Here is a 25,204-nt window from a genome sequence, read left to right as displayed (position 1 = left end):
CTCTTATCGTGTTATGCCTGGAGTATAATGAAAGCTTCATAACTCTTTCGTCTCCAATCCATCCTGCACAAGTAACTGACTTGCACTCATCATCTTTGCCCTTTCAAAGACCTTACATCTTCAGAATGAATGCCAGATGGACATTCAGAATCTTCGGCCAGTGGTTCCAGACTATTACCGAATCGTACCTCCCACTACTCTGATGCATAAATTCTGTCTTATGCTGCAACATGCACTTAAACCTGCTCGATGCCTTTGCAGGCCCTTCATACAATACGATAAAAAGGCCAGAACACTCCTCTCTGTCGTACCCCTTCTTCAGAACTGATTTTAAATTTTACCTTTTCTATGAACCCTCTTTAATCCTTTAGCCAGGTCCTTTCCTTCCTATGCATGTTTTTTTAAATATTTACTCTCTGCACTTTTTGAAGCCTGTCAGTGCCATGTGTCCATATGATCTTTAATTTCTTGAGAATAAGGCCGACACTGAACACCTTTAGGGATCCCTGCGAGATCAGACACAAGAATCCGTGCATGACATCAGAGGTATTATCACTGTTGATCAACAGCAGCAAAGAAGGTATTTAGATTCCAAATGATGACTGAGAACATTAGACTAGATTGATGACTCCTCATATGGGAAAAGACCAGATTTGGAGTCTAAAAAATCAACTGCTCCTTAACTGGGGTGGGAGCACAGGGCCATTCAAGTTGTGCTCAACCAATGGCTGTGCGGGGAGGTGCTCCTTACTGATTGGTCAAGAGATCAGAAATGAAAGCGTTGGCATGAGCCTATGAGAGGCCGTGAACTAAACACACCCTGGGATGCTCATCGTGTGCATCCTATGAAATCCGGTGGTGCCAGCATTCCTGCTTATAAACGGGAGTGAACATAAACAGCAAATCGAACAGCATTTCTTGCCAAATCAAGGGAGTGGGTTTTTTTGTATGCTAAAATCATACTGCATTTTATAATTTTCTAACCCAAAATGGCATTAGGCAAAATTGTTCAGCTATTACGGAAAGGAGTTTGACAGAGCCTCAAAAAATTGAACATTGCATTACTACATAAAGTAGCCATTTCATTCCTAGGCGTACACTCACAATAATTAAAACTAGGCTTTCAAATTCATATGCACGCATGTTCAGGAGAGCACCGTCCACAAAAGCCAAAAGGTGGAAGAAACCTGAATGTCTGTTAGTGGATGAACGGACAAAGCGATTATAGTATATGCACACAGTGGAACATTATTCAGCAATAAAAATAACTGGTGGACTGACACAAGCTGCAATGTAGATGACACTCCACTTATGCCTGTGAAAGAAGTCAGACACCACAGTCACAGAGCGTATGATTCCGTTTATATGAAGTCCCCAGAAGAGGTATATCCATAGACAAAGGGCCAGTGGGTAGTTGGCAGGGCCTGGGAGGCTGAAGGATGAGGAGTAGCTGCTTAGTGGATGATGGGCACCCTCCGGGGTGGTAAAAAATATTTTGGAACTAATAGAGGTGGTGGCAGTACACGACTGTAAATGTACCAAATGCCACTGAACTGTTATCTGTACAATGTTCAATCTCATGTGAATGTTCCTCCCTTTAAAAAAATGTATTCGTTATCACGATCCAACGCGTTGGAGAAAGTACTTTCTCTAGTGCAACACCAGCATCATACCGTGGGAGGGAAGTACGCAGACCGAACGGTCTCTCTGCCATTAAAGATTCTATAAACCACTTGGGAAAGAAGTCACCATCAAGGCAATTGAGCAATGATACCAAACCGCGTATAAAAAGGTGCTTCTCCAGTCATCAGAGAAGTATACTTGCATGCTGACTTTGCTTCCTGTCCTCGTTTCGCAGACAGGTGTGGACTCTGGGAAAGTCATTTCATGTCCCTCGGTTTACAGAAAGGAAAAATGCAATAAAATGGCCTCTAAGACTTCTTCTGGGCCAAGAAAGCATTGGGAGATGTTGAAGACAAGAGTATGTGGCAGAGACAATGCACGTCAGAGAAGGCCAAGGCCTGAGAATACACGAGGGTCAGTCACCCCGGGAGAAATGCTACAAAGAAGGGCCAAGAGAATGCGATTGCCCTGACCCAGACCCAGAAGGCTGGGTTGCAAGAACGGCTATTGCCAAGCCATGAACTCCGCACCGGTTTTACTATTGAAATAATATAATGAAAAAGTGAATTTTCTGTAAAAATTTAAATGTATCCTTAAGTTATAGCTAAGTCATTCATAGATTATGTTCTATTTGACTCATCTAAAAAAGGCACATTCTTCTCCAAAACTGAGACCCAGACATAAAAATTCTACGGAGCTAAAATAAAATCCACTAGCAACCCAGCAAAACACACATTGAATTTGATCAGCACGGCGATTACATTTCACTGCTTTGAAATTGAAGTTGTCAGTTGTGGATTTTGTCCTGTTTTATGTGCACTGGCCATTTTGATGGAATGATTGAGGTTGTGGGATGAGGAAGATTTAGGAGTGAAAGCCTGGATAGGATTAATCTTTTATATTAATTGTATATTACCCACCTCAGATCCACCGGTTATTTAGTTCTCAATATAAATCACACAAAACAAACTGCCCCCTAAACAATAATTACACTAATGCCTTCAACAGACATTTTCTCAACCTCCCCAGAGTAGACGCGTTATTCATAAGGAGACGGCACATGTCTGATGAAAGGTGGCCCCTGGTTCTTGCACAATCTTCCGCTGTCCGTTACCACGTCACAGAGCCAAGGGCCTGGGGTTTTTTCTTTCCACAAACACTCTTTGAACGGTGCTTTTCTTCTTGCGTTTCATCTGGGATGTAAATTATCAAACTGCAAAGCTGCTTGTCCAAGGGGGTTCTGTAACCCTCCGTTGTGCACACATGTCGCTGATGAGTCTCTCCTTTGTGGCGGTCGTTACTGGAAAAAAGTCTCCACCCCCCATTCGAAGGCCCCCAGCCTTCTTCTCTCTCCCACTGGAGAAGGGGGCGGAAGGTAGGGAGCGTGGAAGGAGGAAGTAGATACACTGAGCACTGTCCTGCCACAGGGAGCCGCCTCCTGGCATAAGGACATCAATGGCTGTCATCTGACAGATGACAAAGGAGGAACAGCAGCGTGGTGTCTGGAGGGGATGAGCTGCCACGGCTCCAAGCTCAGGAAGCCTGGGATGACCTGCGGCCACGTTCACCAGCTGCCCTCCCTGACCCCACCCAGACTCTGCCAGATACACAGGCACATGTCTTCGTATACTCTCTCGGGCTCAGAGAATCACCGAGCACACTGCCCCGGCCCTTCCTTCCGCTCCTTGCACGCCACGGCTGCAGAGACACCTTCCAGAAAAGCAAGCAAAGATTTTTGTCCCTTTTCACACCTTCTTCAGCAAATTTCTGTGGCAGAATATTTGGGAATGGGAACAAGTACAAATGCAAAAAAAAAAAGTGTTTATGAATAATGGAACATTTCAAATCCATCTGGTTTCTGAGACATTTTTTAGTTTCTCACTCCAGCCAATTATATAGCATGCTTGAGTGAGAAGTGGTTCTATCCTGAGGCTCATTCTGCTCTCAAATTTCTACATTGATAGTTGCTCCCAACCTCTGAGGTTAGTAGCCATATGGTAGTCCAATATGGTACTTCATACTCCACTTGTTATACAGGAGGTGATTTTCTGGTGAACATAAATCCACATCGGAGCAGGCACCATAAAAGGAGGACCCGGGGTGGGGAAGCCAGAGGGCCTTGCCATATTTTGGCAGCAGACAATGGTTTCCCTTTTCAGTGTAAGGATGCTGGGCAGTTGTTCCCATAGTTTGTCCTTTTGTTGCTTATGCCTACCCCGGGTATCCCTGAAAAAAAAATGCCTAAAGCCATGAACAAGATAGAGGAAAAATTGTTTGGGTTTTGGGAGAAGCCATTTCTCTCATGCCGTTCTTCAAAGAGCTTGCATTTTTAAGACTCTTTAATGGAACATTCCAATTTGTAAATGCACACATGTTTCAATTCCTGTGTTTCAGTATATAAAAGTAGAGATAATATGATAGCAAGCTTCCATTGGTGTCTGTAGAGAGCTTCAAAAGATAAGACCTCTTTACGAAAATATCATCGTTGCGCTAAAATTTTGTATCGGTAATTATTATTGTTAAATAGTCGATCGGTTTGCAGAGGAGAGAGGACTTGATCAAAAAAGGCTTTTTCCTGGTATTAAGAGGCCTCTCTGCACGGTTCACTTGCGACTCCCCATTTTTATGGGTGAGGAAGTCAGGCTCTGAAAACATCATCACTGTGCTGCCCAAAGCTGCACGGCAGGCGAGCAGCAGACTCTGCCACCCAAGTCAGTTGTATCAGTGGTTTTGCCCCACTCCTGAATTTCTGCGCTCCACGGGTCGCAGCCTTACACTTCAGGAAGCAGGGCCCGTGCGGACAGGGCCAAAGTCAACCCTGAAGTTGAAACAATATTTGACTGGTTCCATGTCTGCCGAGCTGGAACTTGCAGGAGACGACAGGAATATGCCTTAATGCGTATGATGCATTCACACCCAGGATACGGGGGGGTGAAGCCTAGCGTCACCTGGGGAGGCGAGTCCAGGTGCTGCCATCCTTCCTCAGGTGGCCTTTCCCCGCTAGCCCTGTGTGGCCACTGAATCACAAATGCCGTATTTTGAACATCACTGTACCCTTTCCCCGTGGTCAATGCTACATTCTGTGTGGAAGGACCAAGTAAGTACTCACCAGTATTAGTATTACAAACGCCACCTCCATTAAAATTTTCACCAGTATTTGTCTAAAATTTTCTTCCAACTGCCTGGAATGGAGTATATGATACTTGGAATAGCTCCCCCAGCTCAACTGAACAAGCAGTAAAATGTTATAAAATGTCTAATAGTACCTATCCCAAACCCCAGGGGACTTGTTATGTATTTTGGGTTTTCTGCATGACTGTACTCTCTGACCTTGGCACAGGTCACCACAATTGGCTTTCATTAATTATATGGTTTACTCTGTCAGCTTCGACATGGCCACCTAGGTCGTTCCAAATGTCTGTAGGATCGTGTTTTTTTAGCTGGTTACTAAATTTTAGGTGGCATGAGATATTTTACCTGAAGTCTTAGGAATCATTCAATGTCCTTTCAATGCAAATGCATCAAAGTATTTATGTTCTCTACCTTTCAAGTTAATAGTAGGTTTAAATTTATTTTATATTGACTGGGTACAAGATAACTTTATGTGTGAAGTAGAGATTTCCCCCTTTTCATTTAAAAAAAAAGTATATTGCCTTTTGCCCTGGCTGGCATGGCTCAGTGGACTGAGTGCTGGCCTGAGAAGTGAAAAGTTGCTGGTTCAAATCCCAGGCAGGACACATGCCTGGGTTGCAGGCCAGTTCCCGAGTTGTTGGGGACTTGCAAGAGGCAACTGATCGATGTCTCTCTCACACATAGATGTTTCCCTCCCTCCCTTCCCCCTCCCTTCCCCCCTCCCTTCCCCCCTCTCTAAAAAGTAAATAAAGAAAGTCTTTAAAAAAATAAAAAGTATACTGGTGTTCTTATTTCAAAACTAAGGAAATCAAGATCAGCGGAGGCGGATGAAATCCACGTGGCCTCAGTCGGTAAGTGAGTGGGAAGCTCCCTCGCAGCACTTTCCCCGGCTGCTCGGCTCAGCATCCCCCTTTAGTAACTGCCACACTGGCCTGCCCCGAATCTCTGAAATCCTCTGCAGCACATCCATCCCTGTGGGATGAGGGCGGCTATGGTCTCGCGTCTTTAAAGGTGAGTTCGATCTCACCAACAGTGGTTGGACTGAAGCGAATGAACACCTTTTCTGGCTGTGGTCTTCTGTCTGACAGAGAAATCAGCACCTGGTAACTCAAAGTAACGGCAGGTTCCTGTATCGTGGGCAAACACGGACGTCCCTCCTTTGTTCAGCGTCCGCGGCCGGCCGGAGGAGCTGCACGTCAGAGGCAGGAATCAGGCCTCTCACCTCCGATAACCTTTCAGAACAAGTCTGCCCAGGGACCAAAAGAAAACTCATGTGTACGCAAGGCAACTGCTGTTTCTTTTTGTGTAGGAAGCCCAGCACCATTCCTCAGGGAGTTGGCCTCCCCACGCTTAATTCACTTAACACTCAATCACTCCAATGTGAGCGAATTTTGTTAAGATTTTCCTGTTTGGTACTTGTGAAAATTGGTAGGGAGGGGAATAAAAAAAAAAACAGGAACAAATAGCTCTGGGCAAAACCAGGCATCTGAGAACAGATGGTATGTGAGCTCCTACCACTGAGCATGGCTGACAAACCGTATCAGTGACCTGTTCCCGTCCGCAACGACTGCAAGGTTTGTGAGTGAGAATTCCCAGCAAAGCCAGAAGCTCCCCATGACCTTGACTTCACTTTGCATAAGTGCCACCAAACACATCTTTACTGGAAGCAGAATGGGATGAGAGCAATGACAGCACAGTCTTTTTTAATGAAAATACTACAGGAAAAGTGTGCCCTGTCATGCCGTGGAGAGAAAGAGTATGAATTGTCACCATCCACTCTGATCTGAGGTGACCCCGAGAGTGTGTGGGAAGTTGTCTAATGAGCCCCATAAGAATTTCCACACACTGGGAAAAGCGGGACCTTACTCAGCCTCCACCTTTTGTCTATCATTGATTCCTCTCTCTCCTTCCCCAAAGCTACAAAATAAATAAAAACCAACAATTTATAAAAAGACATTTAACTCGGCTTAATATCTCTTTTAAATCAGGGGTACAATTATTTTTCCAGTACCCATATTTGCAAACCTCAAAGTCATCAATTACCTGTAACAGCCATTTGATTTTCACCTTGCCCTCTAATCCTACTTATTTTTCTTTAATTGTCTCTCAGATGTGTGGCTTTCTGTCTTCCCCATTGCCAGTCACACTCCTAATTCATACTCGCATCTTTTCAAACCTGGAATACTGTGACTGCCTCCCATCTGGTCTCTTTGTCTTAAGTCTAGTGATCGCACACTGTAACTGTGAGAATACTTTGAGAAACTTCCCTTCCCCCACCTCATGGAGTTCTTAGGGGGTTCTGCCCCACCACCACCCTCTCAGGTAATTATTTAGTTTCTCCAATATATAATATATTTGAATATTCCTGCCATATTAATTCCCGTATATTGTCATCTTGCCAAGAACCTTGGCGGGTCTGAGTCCCTACACTTGACGTTCTGATTTCAAAGCCTGTCATGGGTCTGACCAGTATGGCCACAGACACGTATTGATTCAAAGTGTATTTATTCACCCTCCACTGAAAGACACAGTGCTTAGAGCTGGACTCCTGGGCCAAACAATGTCCCTCCCTCCCAACGAAGCTTACATTCTACTGAACAGAGACAGACAATAAACGAGTAAGTAAGATACATGTGCTATATCATACCATATGTAGTGGGGGCAAATGGAGCGGGGCAAGCAGACAGAGGAGGCCTGGCATTGGTGTGCAGCTGCAATTTCTTGAAGGAAAGAGTAAGACAATTGGGGAAGGAAAAAAATCTGTGTAGAGCCGGTCGCACGTTTTTGAAACCTAGCAAGCGGACCAGAGTAGCTAGACTGCAGGGAAAGGGAGGCGTGAGAGCAGAAGAGGTTATCAGATACCAGGAGGCCCGGTCCTGGAGAGCCTGGTGGGATGCTGTAAGGACTCGGACTGTGTCAGAAACAGGTGGGGAGCCGCCACCGGCAGCTTCGGTGCAGAAAGGCATGCCCTTCTGAGAGCAGACTGAAGGGGCGCAAGGGTAGAGTGAGATGGTCCAGTTAGGAGACATGGGCCATAATCCAGGTGATGACAATGATGTCTCGTACCAAGGGTGTAAAAGTAGTTGGTGAAAAGCAATGAAAGTGTAGGTACATTTTAAGCAGTGCGCCAACAAGGAATATTTGACACGTGTAAGGTGGAGCATGAGGAGGGAAGGTAAGGGTTATGGCCTGACCATGTGAAAGGATGGATGGCATTACCATTTACTAGGAACAGGTATGGAGGGAGAAAACTGGCGGTTTGGCTTTGAATGTGGAAAGTCTGAAGAACTTCTGGGCTGTCCAAATGCATGTGCGTATCCACCTGGCGTTCTCTTCCACTGCCCTTGATCTCTACTCCATGCCCTGTATTCCAAAATTATACTTAATAATTCATGGCAGAGTAATAGAATGGAAGTGGAAAACTCCTTTGGACAACTTTGGAGTAAAAATAATTGTCATTAAAATTTGGCTCTGTTTCACGTTACCCAGGAGAGCTAGAAAATTCACTTAATGTCTTTGCACTTCAAATGACTTTTTAAAAAATGGGGATAAATATAATAATTCTATCTCACAATTTTATAAGAATTTAATAAGGACAGTTATTTGAAACCAGTTTATAAACTAGAGTGTTAAATAAATAAGAGATTGTATTCTCCTGGTTTATATTTTCTACAAATCTTAGCAACAATCAGCTTTTCTCCCTTATTCAGAGTTTAAGGTACTTAGAAGATGGGATTTCTCATCTATTTTCACCCCTTACTGCGGGCTGCACGGTGTCTTGCACATAGTAAAACTTTAATAAAAGTAAAATTGTTCAGTTCAGTTTAAGTCAAAATTCATTGTAAGAATGAATTAATAAAATGAGCACATTTGTATTTATTTATTTTCTGAACACAGCTTCACGGAAGAATTTTATCCATGAAGGTTCAAAATGTACAACTAGACCATAGCCCATACCTGGGTCCAGATTCTTTTAGCTCAATGTTGTGGCTTTAGCAAATATTTATAGAAGATGTCAAGTGAAATTTGAGTGTCAGATGAACAAAAAATAATTTTTAATATAAAGAAGTCTTATACAATATACGGGACATACACTAAAATACTTTTTCTGCTTATCTGAATTCATATCTAACTGGACACTTATTCAAATTTAAATAGTGCATGGGAACACAATGAAACATTATTTGTTTTTGTCTGAAAATTCAAATTTAACAGAAAATCCTTTGTTTTACCTAGCGAGCCTGTAAGTCCAGTCACAATGGAAGGAATCCAATTCCAAGTAGCTGAGACTGACGAGGAGGAATCTTGTGGACCACTGACTGGCCCAGCTGCTGGGAGGCCAAGGCGCCCTGTGGGTCTGCTGGCCAATGGGGCACGGAGTTCCAGCACCATGGGAAGTCTCACTTCTGCTTAGTTTTGTGGTTCTCTGCATGAGCCTCATTACTGCTCATGGTCTCATTCTGCTAGACACTTGAGGCTCCCATCTTCCCGGAGTTTTCACCAGACAGGAAAATGCCCTTTGTAATTGGTTGCTGTCACATAATCCTAGACATGGTCCGGTTTCACTGTCCAGGTCCAGATCACCTACCCACCCCCCAGTGCAATGGCTGTGGAGGCAGGAATGGGGTATCGGATTGTAAAACGTTCCCACATCTAGACCAAATACTCTGGCGATGGAAGCATAGGGACCCTGGAGACATTCCAGATCACGTATTTGAAAAGGAAAGGGGAAGCCATTCCTCCAAAGTAGGGAGGAGGAGATTTCCAAAAGGAAGAAGAGACTGAGAACGGAGAAAATAACACATATCCACTATCACTGGGCATCTAAATGAAAAAGATTTTTATACCGGTGCTTACCGGTGCTCTTAAACGGACTTTTTGTCCTTCATTTTTATTGACAGCCTCATGGAATTCTGGGTAATTCATTCCACTGTGACAAGTAGGTAGCTTCATGCTCCATTTCTTGTGAGTCTTCTTAAGGAGACTCACAAGAAATTAATTATGGAATAGTTTCGTGCAACGTTAGGGTCAAACCTTGTCTGGAGCGAGGCTTCCCACCCTTTCTCCGTGATAGAGACATTCCGCACGAGTAAGAGAGCCAATGCCCCCTCGTGCAGTGCGTCCTGTGTTGCCGGGCTGGTGCTTCACAATTCTGCAGATAACTCTTGGAAAATGTATGCAAATCTAAGTGGCCAGTTCATAATTTCATCCCTGAGGAAGCTAGCAAGGCATTTTAGTATGTAATGCACGCATAACCCAGGGTCTAAATTGAAAACGAGCATGTTTTAAACAAGTTCAGTGGAAGGAATTAACAGTAGAACTAAAAACACCATATGCTTATAACAGGAAAAGTCGCTCAGAGCAATATGCTGTAATGATATAATTGAGTAAAGATCCAATTGCATCAGGACAAAAGCTAAGACACTGAGTAAGTTAAGCCTGGTAACTTATGCTGCCTAGTTAAATTGATATTTCAAAAGCAACGAGACTCTTGTTGTCTTTTATTTATATTAGGGAAGAAAAATATCTCTGGCTGGACTTCTGCTTCTAGTGATGATGAACTAGGCAGTTTGGACTAGTGAGGATATCCAGAAAAGTGGGTTACATATTCTCTTTGAAGAGAAAAGGTTACTAACAGGACTGTGAAAAATGGTCAGGCCAAGACACAGAACAGGCCAGAGATCCAGCGAGAGTCAAAGATTTAGGGTCACTTTGGCCTGGCGGGAAGTTGCTATTCTGTCCTGCGTATTGGGGGATCATCAGTGATTCTGACCATCTGGGAGAACAGAGAAGCAGGGATTAGAATCCAGAGCTCAGGAGACGGGCCCGGATGAAAACCCCTGTCTGAACTGAGTCACAGAAGAGTTACAGTTTAGGAAGCAGAGTGAAATGGAAGTGGACAAGGCCTCAGAGAGATGGCAGCTCCGCTTTGACTCCTCTCCGTCGGCAAATTGGATGAAGAGGATTCCAGATTGCTAATGCTTCCAGTACCTGGCAGAAACACTGTAAATCACTTCTGGGAGAAGATACATCATCCCAGGCTTTGCATTATTTCTACAAACAGTTTTCAAGGAATAATTTACAGCACACAATAAAATAACACCGGCTTATAAAACAATAAAGAAAAACCAGGAGAAACTTCAAACACTACACAAAGCCTCTTCAAGGTTTGAGATATTGGAGCTATCAAATATAAAATTTTAAATAAATGTGCTTACTATATTCCAGGAGATAGCAGAAATAATCCAGAAGTTAAGATAAAAATCAAAAAGAGAATTTAAAAAAGTATCTGGAACTGAGTTATAATATAAAGTATGATACCTCAAAACTTTTGGAACACAGCTAAAGCCATGCTAAAAGGAAAATTTATAGCCCTAGTAAATAAGAGAGGCCAAAAAGCAATAATCTTAAAACAACTTGTAGCTTAGAGAGAGTGTAAGAAACTAAACTCAAAGGAAATACAAGAAATGAAATGATAAATATAAAGCAAAAATTAATGAAATATAAAATAAATATATAATAGAATGAACCAAGTGCATGTGGTTTGTTTGGAAAAACAGTATAATTACTGTAGTTGTGGTGACTTTTGCAAGGCTGTTTAGTGCAAAGAAGTCAATAAAAACTATTTTGTTGCTAATGTCCTGGGTCTATCATACATGAAGAACTTCTATAAATCAATAAGAAGAAAAAGGTAACCAAATTTAAAAATGGACAAGAGACTTGGGAAAGCACTTTATAAAAGGTTATATCCAAAAGGGTGATAAGATGCAAAATAATACTCAATGTTTTTACTTATAACAGGAACAAAATATAAATTATAAGGTAATAAGGTAACAATGCACCAGAAAGTCTAAATTGAAGAAAAAAAGCCCCGCTATGTGCAGGATTGCATGCACCCATACTGCTACCAGGAGTGTAAATTGGCCACAGGCACTCTGAGGAATTGTTTAGAATTTTTTCTCACGTTGAAGATAAGCGTATTCAAACACACCAAGAAACAGATACAGGAAAGTTCATAGGCACAGCATGGCTAATAGACCTAAACCAAAAGTAACCAAATGGGAAATCATTTATGATCATGTCATAGTGGAATACACAAGAATATCAACGAACTGTGATCACTGACAAAACCTTGATGAATCTCCTAAGCATAATGTACATAAGTGAAGCTGGACATAAAGGAATACAAAGTGTATATTCAACACAAAGTTCAAAAACTGGAAAAACTAAACTATCATGTTTAGGAGGTGCACCAATGTAGATGGTTAATGCATAAGGAGAACAAATCATTTCTTTTCAAGTCATAAGTGCTGAGAGCTTCCGGGAGAGAGAGGAAGTGGTGGATGGTAAGGAGCTTGCTGGGGACAGGTTTCTGGGAGCAGTAATACTTATTGGTGTATATGCTGTCTATGTGCACACTTGTTTATAATAACTTACTGAGTTCACTGGTACATGGCAGTGATGTTTTTGTGTGTATTACATCCACAATAAATAAAGCTTTTAAAATGAGGGTAAATAGCCAAGGCTGTTAAGCCACTTAAAGCTTCTTAACTGCACATCGGGTTGCCTAAGATCCCAGAGCAGGTCCCCATGCCCTCCCCTCCACCCACGTTTTTTGGGAGAAAAAGACAGTTCCTCCTCTTTGATCTTTCTCTCAGAACCCTGAGAGCATCTACTCCCTGCTCCTCTTTTTGAAATTTGATTTAGTTATCTAATGTTCTAGGAACATGGGGTGCCACTTAAAAATTCCCTTTTTCTTGTACTGATGTCAAAATAGAGAGGTTAGTGTGCTTTACCATGTGTTAGCTGCACTGGCTTCTTCTGTAATATAACTGAGCCACCCCCTAAGGGTTGAAAAGGGCCAAATTGATTTGCACTCCAGTTTGTCAGAGATTATGCTTTAAGACAAAGAGATGCCCAACTCCCTTTCTAAAACACAGAAAACTGTATTTTCAATGCCACAATGTAGGCTATGATTCCATGTGTTTGACCTTAGGCTGATTTCATATACACTTTTTCTCATGTATTACTACACACTGGAATTTGGAGAAAGTCAATTGCAGAGGATAATGATACAACACTATACCGCTGGTCCATTGCCATGCAAATCTGAATAAACAGCAGAGACATCTGAAGCAAGGGTTCTGTATCTGATGCCTTTTAAAATATTCACACTGCCACTGTGTAATGTCGTGACTGGCCTTGGAGACTTAACAATTTGAGAATAATATGCAACATGGAATCCATGGGTAATATATGTATCAAACAGTCATATTGACCATCATGAAAAGATCACAGAATTCAGGAAATATAAGTTCACATTCAGACCCTATCTCCTACTGGTATGTGATACAGGACTATTTTCTCCATGGGCTTAGCTCTTGGGTAGAATGTGGAGTGTGTAGTAGGTGCTCAATAAATTCTGGCTGAGCAGTCACAACAAAGTCCAAAAACAATATGTTGGGGGATAATTTAAAGGGAAGGCACAATATTTGGAAGCATACCTTAAGAGACGACTGATGCCTAATTTGCTGGTATTTTTTTCCCCTTTTTCAGAAGGCAAAGGAGGGAGATTAGGAATGGAACCCACACTGCTCTAGCACTGAGCCCACGCCTCTGACACTCCCGTGGAGCTTTTTCTTTCCCTGCCCGAAGGTGAACGCCAAGGTTCCATGGGGCTCAGGAGACAGCCCTCTCTTCCGGTGACAGAATGGCTCTCTGATGAGCCACACTGACCCTCCCTGCCTGAGTCCCCGTCTTTGTACTGGACACGTCCAAATCCACATCCCCAGCAGCATTGCCCTTCCTGAGCTCCAGATCCCAGAAGTCACAAAACAGATGCTTCCTGCATTCAGTCCGCGTGCAGTTCTTTCTCTTTGAGAGGAATATTTTAATGAAGCTGAGAATACTAAACGCTGAGCCTTGACAGCACACTTCAGCCTGAGCTATATATATCCCAGCAGCCAGTCAACCAGAGGTGACCTGGAAGGGTCCTCCAGCTTCCGCTGGCGCTTTGAGGAATTGAGTTCACCTAGAGTTATGATTGGTTCAGAGCCTCGGGCAGTAAATGTGTAGCTGTCTGCACAGACGTCTATTTTCATTCTACAGTTATTGCTGTGACAGTCTCATGTACGTGCAGTGGGACTCTTGCTGCTATCATAACCCTGTCATGCGCAAGTTTTAATTCAGTTAATTGTTTAGAAAGTTAGTTTTCCGTCAGAGAGAAGGATACCCCTGACTTTCATTGGAAGTGTAATTAAATGTGTGGCATCCTGGTCTCCTGAAGACTTAATTCACTTCGCCTAGATTTCTCCTCCAGCCTCTCAAAATAATTTCCACCCAAATAATTGGTGTTTCTCTGGAAAATAGTGATGGGGAAAATGTTCATCACTTCTGCCCCAGTCACTCATTTATTTAACAGTATTTATGAAGCTCCAGGCACTAGGCTAGTCAGCGAGAACCTCAAAATTAAATAAAAAACTTGCTGACTACAAAAATTCAATTGAGTGTTGAAGACGAGACGGCAAGGGGGGGAGAAGAATATTCTGTACATTAAAAGACAGACACCCTGCGATCTGGAATAAGGGTACTTATCTCCCTCATTTAAGTCTTTTGAAAAACTGTCCTATGTGTTTCCATTTTTTTCATCACTCTTCTCATCTCTCCAATTTTTGTTTGGCCCCAACACACCCCTAAAAAGGCTCCAGCCAAGTCCACCAATGACTTCTTTATTTCTAAAAATTACATGGAAGTTCTCCGGTCTCAGTTTTACTCACTTCCTTGAAAGTTAGGACCTCTGACCTCAACCCCGTTTGAGACGCTCCTCCAAACAGTCTTTTTGCTTCTTTTTCTTCATGTGCAGGAGACTTTTCTCCCCTTCCTGCCATCCCTCCTCCCTGGGACTGGACTGCCTTTGTGAACTCTGGAGGCCCATGTCTGTAGCCCAACGAGGAAGACGCCTTCTTACATTTCCCACTTACCACTTACAGATGGTTTATTGTGATGGCCCATGACTTGCTCTCTGGAGTGCATAAACTTCACTTTGATCCTGCTTATATTTCAAGCTCTCACATGTGCCTAGAACCCTAAAAAAATGTGTTGAATATCAAATGACTCAAAGTGTGCCCAAAATATTACCGGGAGCCTAGTGGATGGAGTAGTTCATTTAGCTTTGACAATGACTAAAGGTTTTGTAATGGAAATGACGTTGGAACTGGGCCTTGAAAGAATGGGAGGAATGATACAAAATTACGTGTCTGTCCCCAAGCAGATACCTTAGTTATGTTCCTCCTCGCAACCTAATAAGGGAGAATGCAGCTGAGCTGATTGTTCTGACCCTCCCTCTGATTCAGACGCGATCCTCTTCCAGGGTCCGGTATTCAAATGAGGTGTTAGTTAGCATCAGCCACTCATAAACCACCTCGATTCTCACCAGGGGAGAAGGTGACCTCACTGTAAAGGGTGTTCGGGCTCCAGACCAAGACATTGTTAGCCCACAAAGTCAGATGCAAATCAGAGGCTAAATTAGTATTATTTCAGCTTGTACCTCTAATCAGCAGAGGTCAGAGAACAAAGATGGGCCGGGGAGACCGCGAGGCTCTCGGCAGAGGATTATTGCTCAGTGGCAGCTTCATCACGTGGACACCTCTCCCCCAGTTTCGGGTTATAAAACCGGTGGGCCTGGGGCTGCCTTTGGATTACAGCCCCTTGAAGTGATAAACATGCTGTTTCCCTGAGATTTGCCCCAGGAGATAAACATTTCCGATGGGTTTTTCTGACAAAGCCAAGAAAGCTAATAATTGCCATGTCAGGCAAAGAAAAAAACGTGAAAACTAATTCAGTGTGATCCCTTATGAAAGAGGGAAAAAGAGCAAAGATGATTCACCACTGGAAGCTTGAATTGTCAGAGCCCTTTGAGGATCTTTTGAATAAGCACATCCACCAGGTTATAAATAACGACAACAGACAGTAATTTGCATGGATTAGGGTTGTTAACATTTATCAATTTCTGCATTTTAAAATACTCCCCGATTGATTAGGAGTGTCTCTTTGTAGTGAAGGATTGATAGTGGGAGGGAAAGAATCTGATGAATTTAAAACTCAGATGAGAGAAGGCAAAACTGTCCAGATCGAAATGGAGATACCATTAGTAGTTCCCATAAATCAAATCATGTTTATAGTAAGGGTACAGTTGAATTACCATCTGGACTTTTTAACCTTGACATTTATTTCCGAATCATTCCCTAATATTGGAAGTAAACTTAACCCTTCCTTTCATCTCCAGGGTTTGCCTTGATGCCAATTCTGAGAGAGATGATCTGATTTTTGATGGGGACAGAATGTCATTGTGTGGCATGAGGTGGGAAGAACCAGAGAAATTCTTGCGTAACATTAAGCTATAAAAGAAAGAAAACACACTTAGCTTTAAAACCAGATCAGCTGAGAAGAATTTACAGCGAAGTCAGCGGCAAGGACTAAGGGGAAGTCTGTATTCCAACTGCGTAAGTTTAGGTCACATAGATGAGGCTTAAGTATGTAACTAAGTTGATAGACACACACACACACACACACATGCACACACAGGCATGACTACAAAGAGAGGGTGGGCCACATGGATTTTTCTAAGACTCTAATTAAATGGCTAAATAATTTTAATTAAGTCACTTATATCTGGAACCTTTAGGGGCTCTTATTTTTTTAATCAGCTTTCTACTAATAGTGTTTACAGTGATAGAAAGGAAAAGCCAAAATTCACTTGCAAAGTCCCATTTTCTTGTAAATTATTTGATTTTAAGACTTTGCAAGGCAAGGTTTACCAGCTGCTTCAATAACTAGTTGTGTGCTGAGTGTGAACCAGGTGCCCAAACAGGGAAGGAAGGGACTTGGACTGGGTCCTGGGCGGGGCTAGTGGGAGGGGAGGGGCTGAAAAGAGGGGAGGGTGCTGGCCCCGAACCGCAAAAGACTCAGCAGTTGTCAATCATGTTTGAAACCAAATCACAGAAAAGCAACTCCGGTTATCAAGGTAGTCATGCTTAACCTTAATACTAATAGACATCACTTTAAAGGCAAAGACCTATGATACAGAGGGAAGTTTGTAAAATACAAGGCTGTAGAATATAAAGGCAGAAGAGTACAGACTTTGGAAATGGGAAAAGCCTAGCTTCAAATTTCAGCTGTCTACCAGCTTCCTGGTAGAAAGAAGGTGGGCAAGTTTCTGAAATGTCTCTAGACAAAATTTCCCTCCTCCACAAGATGAAGATAACATCTACCTGGCAATTTCAACACAAGGCCTAACTGAAAGACAATATAGATACTTATTTGGTATGTAGCAGATGAGAGCAATCACTGTTTAGACAAATAAAGCATTTTCACGAATGCATCCTTTACTACATTATGGGAACATGGTTGGGTGGATTTACACCAAACTGAAAAGGCGTGGGTCTTAAGATAAAGTCCAAACAGAATATATGAAATTCGTATGTGAGGGGCTTAAACAAGCTGCAGAAAAATGAAGAAATGATAAAGCAGACCACCCGTGGCCTCAGACGTCAGCCCCCACCCTGCGGTGTAAGTTAGAATGGAGTTCGGTCCAAACAGAAAGTTCCAAAGTGCCTTTGAGTGACTTTCCACCCAGTATGTACTGTGTTCCAGGGTAATTAGCAAATTTATTAATGGTTAATGATTCTCCTCATCAACCCCAGGGATGAGGGGGAGGGGGAGTGATTTCACACAACCAAGCACAGAACTTTTCCATTCACTTTACCAATCAACTGGGGAGACTGTTAAGGAGAAAAAAAGATTTTTGTTTCTTCTCTCCCTGGCATGTCGGCCCCAGCACTTTCCCGCAGCGGATTTATGGCATCTTGCTTTCTGACCCCTTCACAAAAAAGAATTTGAGTTAATGTGCTAGAGTGGAAGTCGGCCCATTACCCCTGCCAAGGTGGGGTTCCTTCAAAGGCATTTAGGTCTGGACAACATTTGCGCAAGATGACTGGTCCACTTGGAAGTGATTGGTTGGAAAACAATCTGAAATTAATATAGAATGGTGAGTCTCATTCTTGTCTGATTGGAGTCAAATTTTAGGAGCAGAGAAAGACAATCACTCAGAACTGGAATCTTTTAAATTATCTTATCCTCTCCAGCTTTGAGACAGCTCTGATCTCATGATTAACATGCTTCTGAAGTTCAACATTTCTAGTGCCAAGAGAACTAAAATGTGTACTCTTTTGAAAAATATATTGCTCTCACTGGAGATTCTCTCTCTCTCCCTACCCTGTCTTGCATCTTCAAATTTTACAGTGAAAGTCAGGTATGGGATAGGACATTTTTTTTTCTAATTTTATACATAAACTGGCTCATTTGTCACTTTCAACTGTATTCTGCCTGTGTCATTTATAGTTGTGAATGTCAGGAACTTTGCTCCAATGGAGAAACTACCTGTTAAAGCTATCTAATTGAAGAAAAGTGAGTGTAATCTACTCCCTTTTGTTTTTAAGTTTCTGTTTCCTTTTCAGCATAAATAAGAACAATCTGGCTCCGAAACTTGGCTCCTGGGACTGTGACAAGCTTCTGCTACGTGGGCCTTGCCTCAAGCTGATCGGGGAATCTCTTTTGTCTGGGGACTTTCTTTAGAAACGTATCAGTGTCCAAACTGCTTTCAAAGGTCGCCTGGCTAAGTTTCTTTGACTCATTGTATCTTCCACTTGGAGCTGAAGGTTTTTTTTCACCCAGCCCTTATTATAGATGACCTAACATTTTGCTCCGGGGCTGATGCCAGAACCCTTTTCCTTTAGTTCCTGGCAAGGCTGCTGCCATTTCCTCTCGCTCTCCTTCCTGAATTTACCTAAACCCAAGTTCCAGGCTTTTGTTGAAAAGCTTTTCTCCCTTCCGCCCCTGTGTGCCCCGTGTCACATTATCTGCAGAAGGTTGCAACCGACTTCCCTTCACTGTGGACACAGGAAGGGGAAATGAAGAGGCGAGAAGTTACTGATCTGATTCTCGAGGTCAAGGGTGTGGGGAGGGTGAATGAACAATTCTCAATAGCTTTCACTGCAATGTGTGCTTTCCTTTGTTGACCATCCCTTGCTATTGTGTTGGGAAGGCTTTTAATAACCGCCAGCAGAATCGACTAAATGGCAATACCAGAATGAAAAGGCCTTGGTAAAAAATCATACATGTGCAAATGCCTGGGTACAGGCAGAGCAGATACCCAGCGGTTTCTAGAGGATTTAATGTGCCTGCGACTTTTCTCACCCGTCCCAGACAGTACCAAACTGACTCTATTATATTGAACCTTCACAGCATCGCAGTGAAAGGAGCACTGTTTCTACCACGTTCGCAGGGAGAAAACTGAACACGGAGGTTTCGGGAGGAGTGGTGCTGCCTTAATTCACACTCGAGCAGCAGAGGCACCGTTCAAATGCACGTCCATACCTTGGCTTCTGTGAAAACGCTGCTGTGAACACAAGGGTGACAACTTGGCACGGCGACAGACAGACTTAGGGCAGCGACCACATCATAGGCACATAAATGTTGAATCACTATATCCATGTGCATGAGACGAATATCATATTATATGCCAACTATACTTAAAAATAAAGGTATGTCCCCTGTCCCTGCTCTTCCCGACCTCTCATCTTGCTCTAATGTACACGCACACGTGCTGTTGACTTGGAAACCAAACTTTCAGGGTACGATAACTCTTCCCCATCAAAAGGGCAGTGAGATTATCTTTCGCATTTAAATGATTCTTTTCTGGTACAGCAGGCTAATTAACGTGAGCGTATTTCCATTCTTCCAACCCAGAAGTACTTGCACGATGGCTCTCAAGGTGCCCGCAGGTCGTTCACTGGCAACCTGTCTCTTGCAGAACCTTCATTTCCATAATTAGACCCCACTGCTCCACCACCTCTGCAGGGCTGATGGTAGCCCTGTGGCTCTTCCTTCCCATTTATGGTGATTGTGAACAAGGCCTCCAAGTCACACCATAAGCAGGACCCTGCTCTGAACAGGGCTCCAGGATCCAGGGGGCCGATGCCTTGCATGTCAGGGACAAGGCAGGGATCACACAGGAGCCAAGCCCATGAACTTGAGCTCCCCAAGACAATTGAGAGGGTGTTTTGAAAAGCACAGGAATAGGTTACTAAATACACAAATGCCTTTGATTTATTACTACTGCTCCGTAAGTGTCAGAACGAATGGAGTAACACATCAAAGGTAGCATCTGTGTGAAGGAGGGAGGGCTCTGCGTGTATGAGTAGTGGAAAGATGTTGGGCACCAGGGGGAGGTGCTATGGCCGATGCCAGGGCCAGCTCCAGGTCAGAAGAAGCAACCCTACACTCGAACGTCTCTGTGGCCAAGCCCAAGGAGGGAAGCCAGGGGTAAAGGGAAGAAGAAAAGAGCAGAGAGGAAATGGAGGCTGAGCGAGTCAGCCACGTGGAAAAGTCAGTGAGGACACACAGAAGGGATCTTTCGCCTTTACTTCCAATGTAGAAAGTTGTCTTCTCTGTGGCCCAGTTCAAAGGCACATAGTAAAAGCAGTTGATGGAGGAAGACAACAAGGCAGGCAGAGGTCAAGCAGGTGGCTGGGAGGAGGATCAGGCCCTCTGGCTCCTGGTCCAGTCCAGTCCCTCCCCCACAGCCGGGGCCATGCCCAGGACCACTGGAGGATCACCAGGCATCTGGGCACAGCAAAATGACACAAAACTCACCAACTTCTTTTCAGTGTGAAAGCAACAAAAAAGGGTCATTTCAGAGACATTAACCAGATCATTGCCTAACAGCCATATTGCCATGTCAAAGAACATCATAAAACACACATTGATCCAATTTGGGATTCTTATAAGAAGTGGAGGAGAAAAATGTTTAAAGTACTGTATACCTGAAACATTGAAAAATGCATTACTTTCTAAAGCCAAATTGTAAGGGTAGCTGAGAGCTTATGCTTATTAACATCATTTTAATTTTCTATTCTTAACCTGCTTTTTATGTTACATCCTTGAATGCCTTTGTGATTGACAAAACAAAACAGGAATAAAAAACCAAATATTTCCTTCTAAAATAAGGCAATGTATATCCACTGTAGAAAATAAAGCAATAAACAACAAATGTTGGAGAGGGTGTGGGGAAAGGGGGACTCTAGTCCACTGTTGGTGGGATTGCAGACTGATACAACCATTATGGAAAACAGTATGGAATTTTCTCAGAAAACTAAAATTGGACTTGCCTTTTGACCCAGCAATTCCACTGCTGGAATTGTATCCTAACAACCCTAAAACTCCAATCCCAAAGAACATATGCACCTCAATATTCATAGCCACACAATTCACAATAGCCAAGAGTTGGAAGCAACCTAGGTGCCCATCAAAAAACTATGGTATATATACACAATGGAATTCTATGCTGCAGAAAGAAAGAAGGAGCTCCTACCTTTTGCAACAGCATGGATAGAACTGGAAAGCATTATGCTGAGTGAAATAAGCCAGGTGTTGAAGGACAAATACCATATGATCTCACCTTTAACAGGAAGCTAAACAACAAAACAATGAAGCAAGCAAAATATAACCAAAGACACTGAAATAGAGAACAGGGGACAGTGACCAGAGGGGAGAGGGGAAAGAATTTCAGGGGAAATAGGGGAGGAATTTAGAGGAACAAATATAAAGGGTACATGGACAACAACTAAGAAGGGTGGACAGGGGAGGGAGGGGTGAGCACGGGGCAGGGGGTGGGTTGAAATGGGAGTCATAGACAGAAAACTGTACTTGAAAAATAATTAAATAAATTTAAAAAAGAGCATTTGGGCAATATACAAACATACCAAGAATTTTTAAAAACCCACCTATCCATGCAAATACATCCATATTTGGGAGTATGTGTGGGGTGATCAAGAGGCCTGAGAGCTGGGTATGAAAACGCCCGGGTCTAATGCCAACTCCGGCTCTCCCTAGAGGTGAGTCTCTGGGAGAAGTTGTGCCTTCATGTCTCGTTCTCTCCAGCACAAAACGGAGTCATTAAGAATGTCCATATTGTAGAATTGCCTGGGAGGATCCAAAGGTCTGTGTCTAGGGCCTGGCACAGCAGTATTCTACAGATTTGACTGCTTGCTGGCCGTGTACCCTGCTGAGAACTCACTGGTAACTTGATAACCTGCTTATTGGAGCATTCCATGATCCGCCATTTAATAAAGTCTTTTTAAACGTCAATCAGGAAAAGTTTTGTAATTTTATTTACATAGGTCCTAAGAGGGCTTACTGATGCAACTATTCATAGATGTTTGACAATTTTGATTTATAGTATATAGTAGATTTTTGAATACTAGTCTAACTGATATTGCTGTTCAATAAGTAAATGCTTGTTTTGTTATGTTGACTTTATAACTGGCTATTTTAGATAATTCTCTTATTAGCTCCAGTATATATTTTTTCAGTTAATTCTCCTAGATTTTTTCAGTTAGACAGTTATTACAAATGGTAATAAATGTTTTATATTTCACATTTATTTGTCTTGTCATGCTGCATTTGTTAGTATTTTAAGAACAATGTTACATAGTAACACTAATAGTAGAATTACTCTTCTTGACTTTAATGTAATGGAATGACTCTAGTGCTTTACAGTTAAGCATAGTACTGGCTAATTACCTTATCTTATCAAAATATATTTTCATAGTAGAGAAGAATCATTCAATCAACACATTTGTTAAAAATTTTTTATTCCAAAAGTATGTTGAACTTGGAAGATTTTGAGATGAGTAGATTTTTCCTGCCTTGATATATTAATGATATAGAATATTGATTTTTGTCCTGGCTAATGTAGCTGGGGCCTGTGAAGCTAAGGGTCACTGGTTCAATTCCCAGTCAGGGCACATGCCTGGGTTGCAGGCCAGGTCCCCAGTAGGGGACACATGAAAGGCAACCAACAATTAATGTTTCTCTCCCACTCTTTCTCCTTCCCTTCCCCTCTCTCTAAAAAATAAATAAATAAAATATTTTTTAAAAGAATATTGATTTTTTTGCTATTGAATGATCCCCATAGTCATTATTTTATCATGGAATATTAATGACTATTAATAAACTACTGATTTTATATTCATTAATTATGTAACATTGATTTTCATTTATTGTGAGAATAATTTGTTCAGTAGTGAGGAGCCATAAATATACAAGAATTTCTATTTTATTTTTTTTTAAGATTTTATTTAGTTATCTTTAGAGAGGAAGGGAAGGAGAGGAGAGAAATGTCAATGTATGGTTGCCTCTCTTGAGTCCCCTGCTGGGAACCAGCCTGCAACCCAGGCATGTACCCTGACTGGGAATCGAACTGTGATCTTGTGGTTCGCAGGCCCATGCTCAATCCACTGAACTACGCCAGCCAGAGCAAGATTTTTAGACTAACTGACTTCTCTACAGCTTAGCAGGGCAACTGCCATGGAGTAAAAGATGATGTACTAGGAAGTAATGAAACTTGAAACAACTGCTAGGATACTTAGGGCAGTTTTTCCTAAATTTTTCAACCATGAAGATGTTTATCCTTTTCCGTTATAGGGGCCGTATGAGACTAACCTCGTCACTCTCACTTAAAGCTTTCCAGTGGTACCCATTGCCCACCAAAAATGTCTAATCTTTCTGGTGCAGTACAGCAGGCCCCCAGCACAGCACCCCTGCCGCCCTGCCCCCCTCTTTTTTATTGAAATTATTGGGGTAATATTGGTTAATGTAATTAGGTAGGCCTCAGGTGTACAATTCTGTAGTACTTCATCTGTATAGTGTCCTGTGTGTTCACCACCCGAGTCAAGTCTCCTTCCATCACCATTTACCCCTCCTTTACCCTCTCTAGCTCCCCAGGCCCCGTTTCCCTCTGGTAATCACCATAGTGTCGTCTGTGTCTATGAGATTTTTGTTTTGTGTTTTGCTTAGCCCTTTCACTTTTCCACCCAGACCCACACACCATCTCCCCTGTGATAGCTGTCAGTCTGTTGTCTATCCACAAGCCTGCCTCTTCGGATTCATTTCCAACCAGCCACTCCCTCTAACTTGGTGCCCAGAGCTCTCCAGGTGCATCCAAGCCTGTAACACCTCTTGCCCTTTCAGAGCTGGTCTTGCCTTCCTGGCAAGTTCTTTGCTACCTTCCTCAGAGGTTAACTCCTCAACTGTATTTTACGATCTGCTGAAACATCACCCCAGCCGGGACCACTTTCCTTTCTGTGTGCCTCCGAAAAACAGTTGCAAAGGGCAACTGTAGAGAACATACCACGCCGTCCTGAGATTATCTTTCCACCAGTCGTTCTTCCTGCCCTTGCTCGTGGCAGGCACTGAACCGGATTGCCACCTCATCTGAAGTATTTGTCTAGAAATCTATTTTTATAGTTGTCTTTTCTATTGAACCAAAAGCTTATAGCTGAGTTGTAGAGCTTTTAAGATCAAGCTGAGATAAGATCAAGATACACTGGGATATACCGAACCGTATCATCCCTATGAAAAGCAGATGATATCGGCATTTTTGTAACTTTGCAGAGAAACAGGTATGGTCTCTGTTGGCCCCTTTCAAAGGTTTCAGGAGCTCAAAGACCCCCCACTGGTGCTCTCGGGGTTGGTAAAACTCCCTCTGGGATTTTCTGATTTCTACTTTGCCTCCAAGAGTCGGTGGAACTTTTGTGAGCAAGAAAACAAGAATGAAATAAAAAATATGGAGGCCTCTTTCATCTATGCGTTTTGCGTGAGTTCCCAGAAGGGCTGTAGCAGTGTTTTGAACATACTAAGGCATCTGTGGTAATACATGTTATTGGTCTCCATCAAAGATAATTCCAATTACTATATTCATACATCCCCTTGGCATATGTGCTGGATTAGACAAGGATATCTCATGGCCCTTCACAATTCTTATTACACACACATAAACTAATATAATACTAGAAAGAAGACAGTGGCTAACATGTCCCTAAAAACTGATGGGTTTTGAAAGGTATATAAGACATCAGAGACTGACTGAGGCAACGCCCTCATTTTTCCAACAGCAAAGGTGGTTCAAGGAAGAATGTATTGATCCTAGTCACACGGCTGGTTAGTAGCAAATCTGGCAGTGACCTCACATCCCAAGTCACATCCCAGGCCTCTGTCCATAATAGTGACAACCCTCCCCACTACCCAACACTTGGTCTACACGCAAAATAAGAATTGGCCCTGGCTGGGAAGTTCAGTTGGTTAGAGTGTCATCCCAATACACCAAGGTCATGGGTTCAGTCCCCAGCCAGGGCACATACCAGAATCAACCTGAATGCATCAGTGAGTGGGAACAACAACTTGATGTCCGTCTCTCTCTCTCTCTCTCTCTCTCTTTCTCTCTCCATTCTTCTCTCTCTCTCTAAAATCAACACATATTTTTAAAAGGAAAAGAAAATGATATGGGAACTGAGGCAAATCAATTGTTTTCTATTTTATAGGCAAAAGCAAA

Source organism: Sturnira hondurensis, unplaced genomic scaffold (genome assembly GCF_014824575.4).
Source record: "Sturnira hondurensis isolate 20B ecotype Veracruz unplaced genomic scaffold, ASM1482457v3 Scaffold0007865, whole genome shotgun sequence".
Classification (NCBI taxonomy): Eukaryota; Metazoa; Chordata; class Mammalia; order Chiroptera; family Phyllostomidae; genus Sturnira; species Sturnira hondurensis.
The sequence above is the reverse complement of the archived record's forward strand: the minus strand, read 5'-3'. Positions refer to the sequence as shown.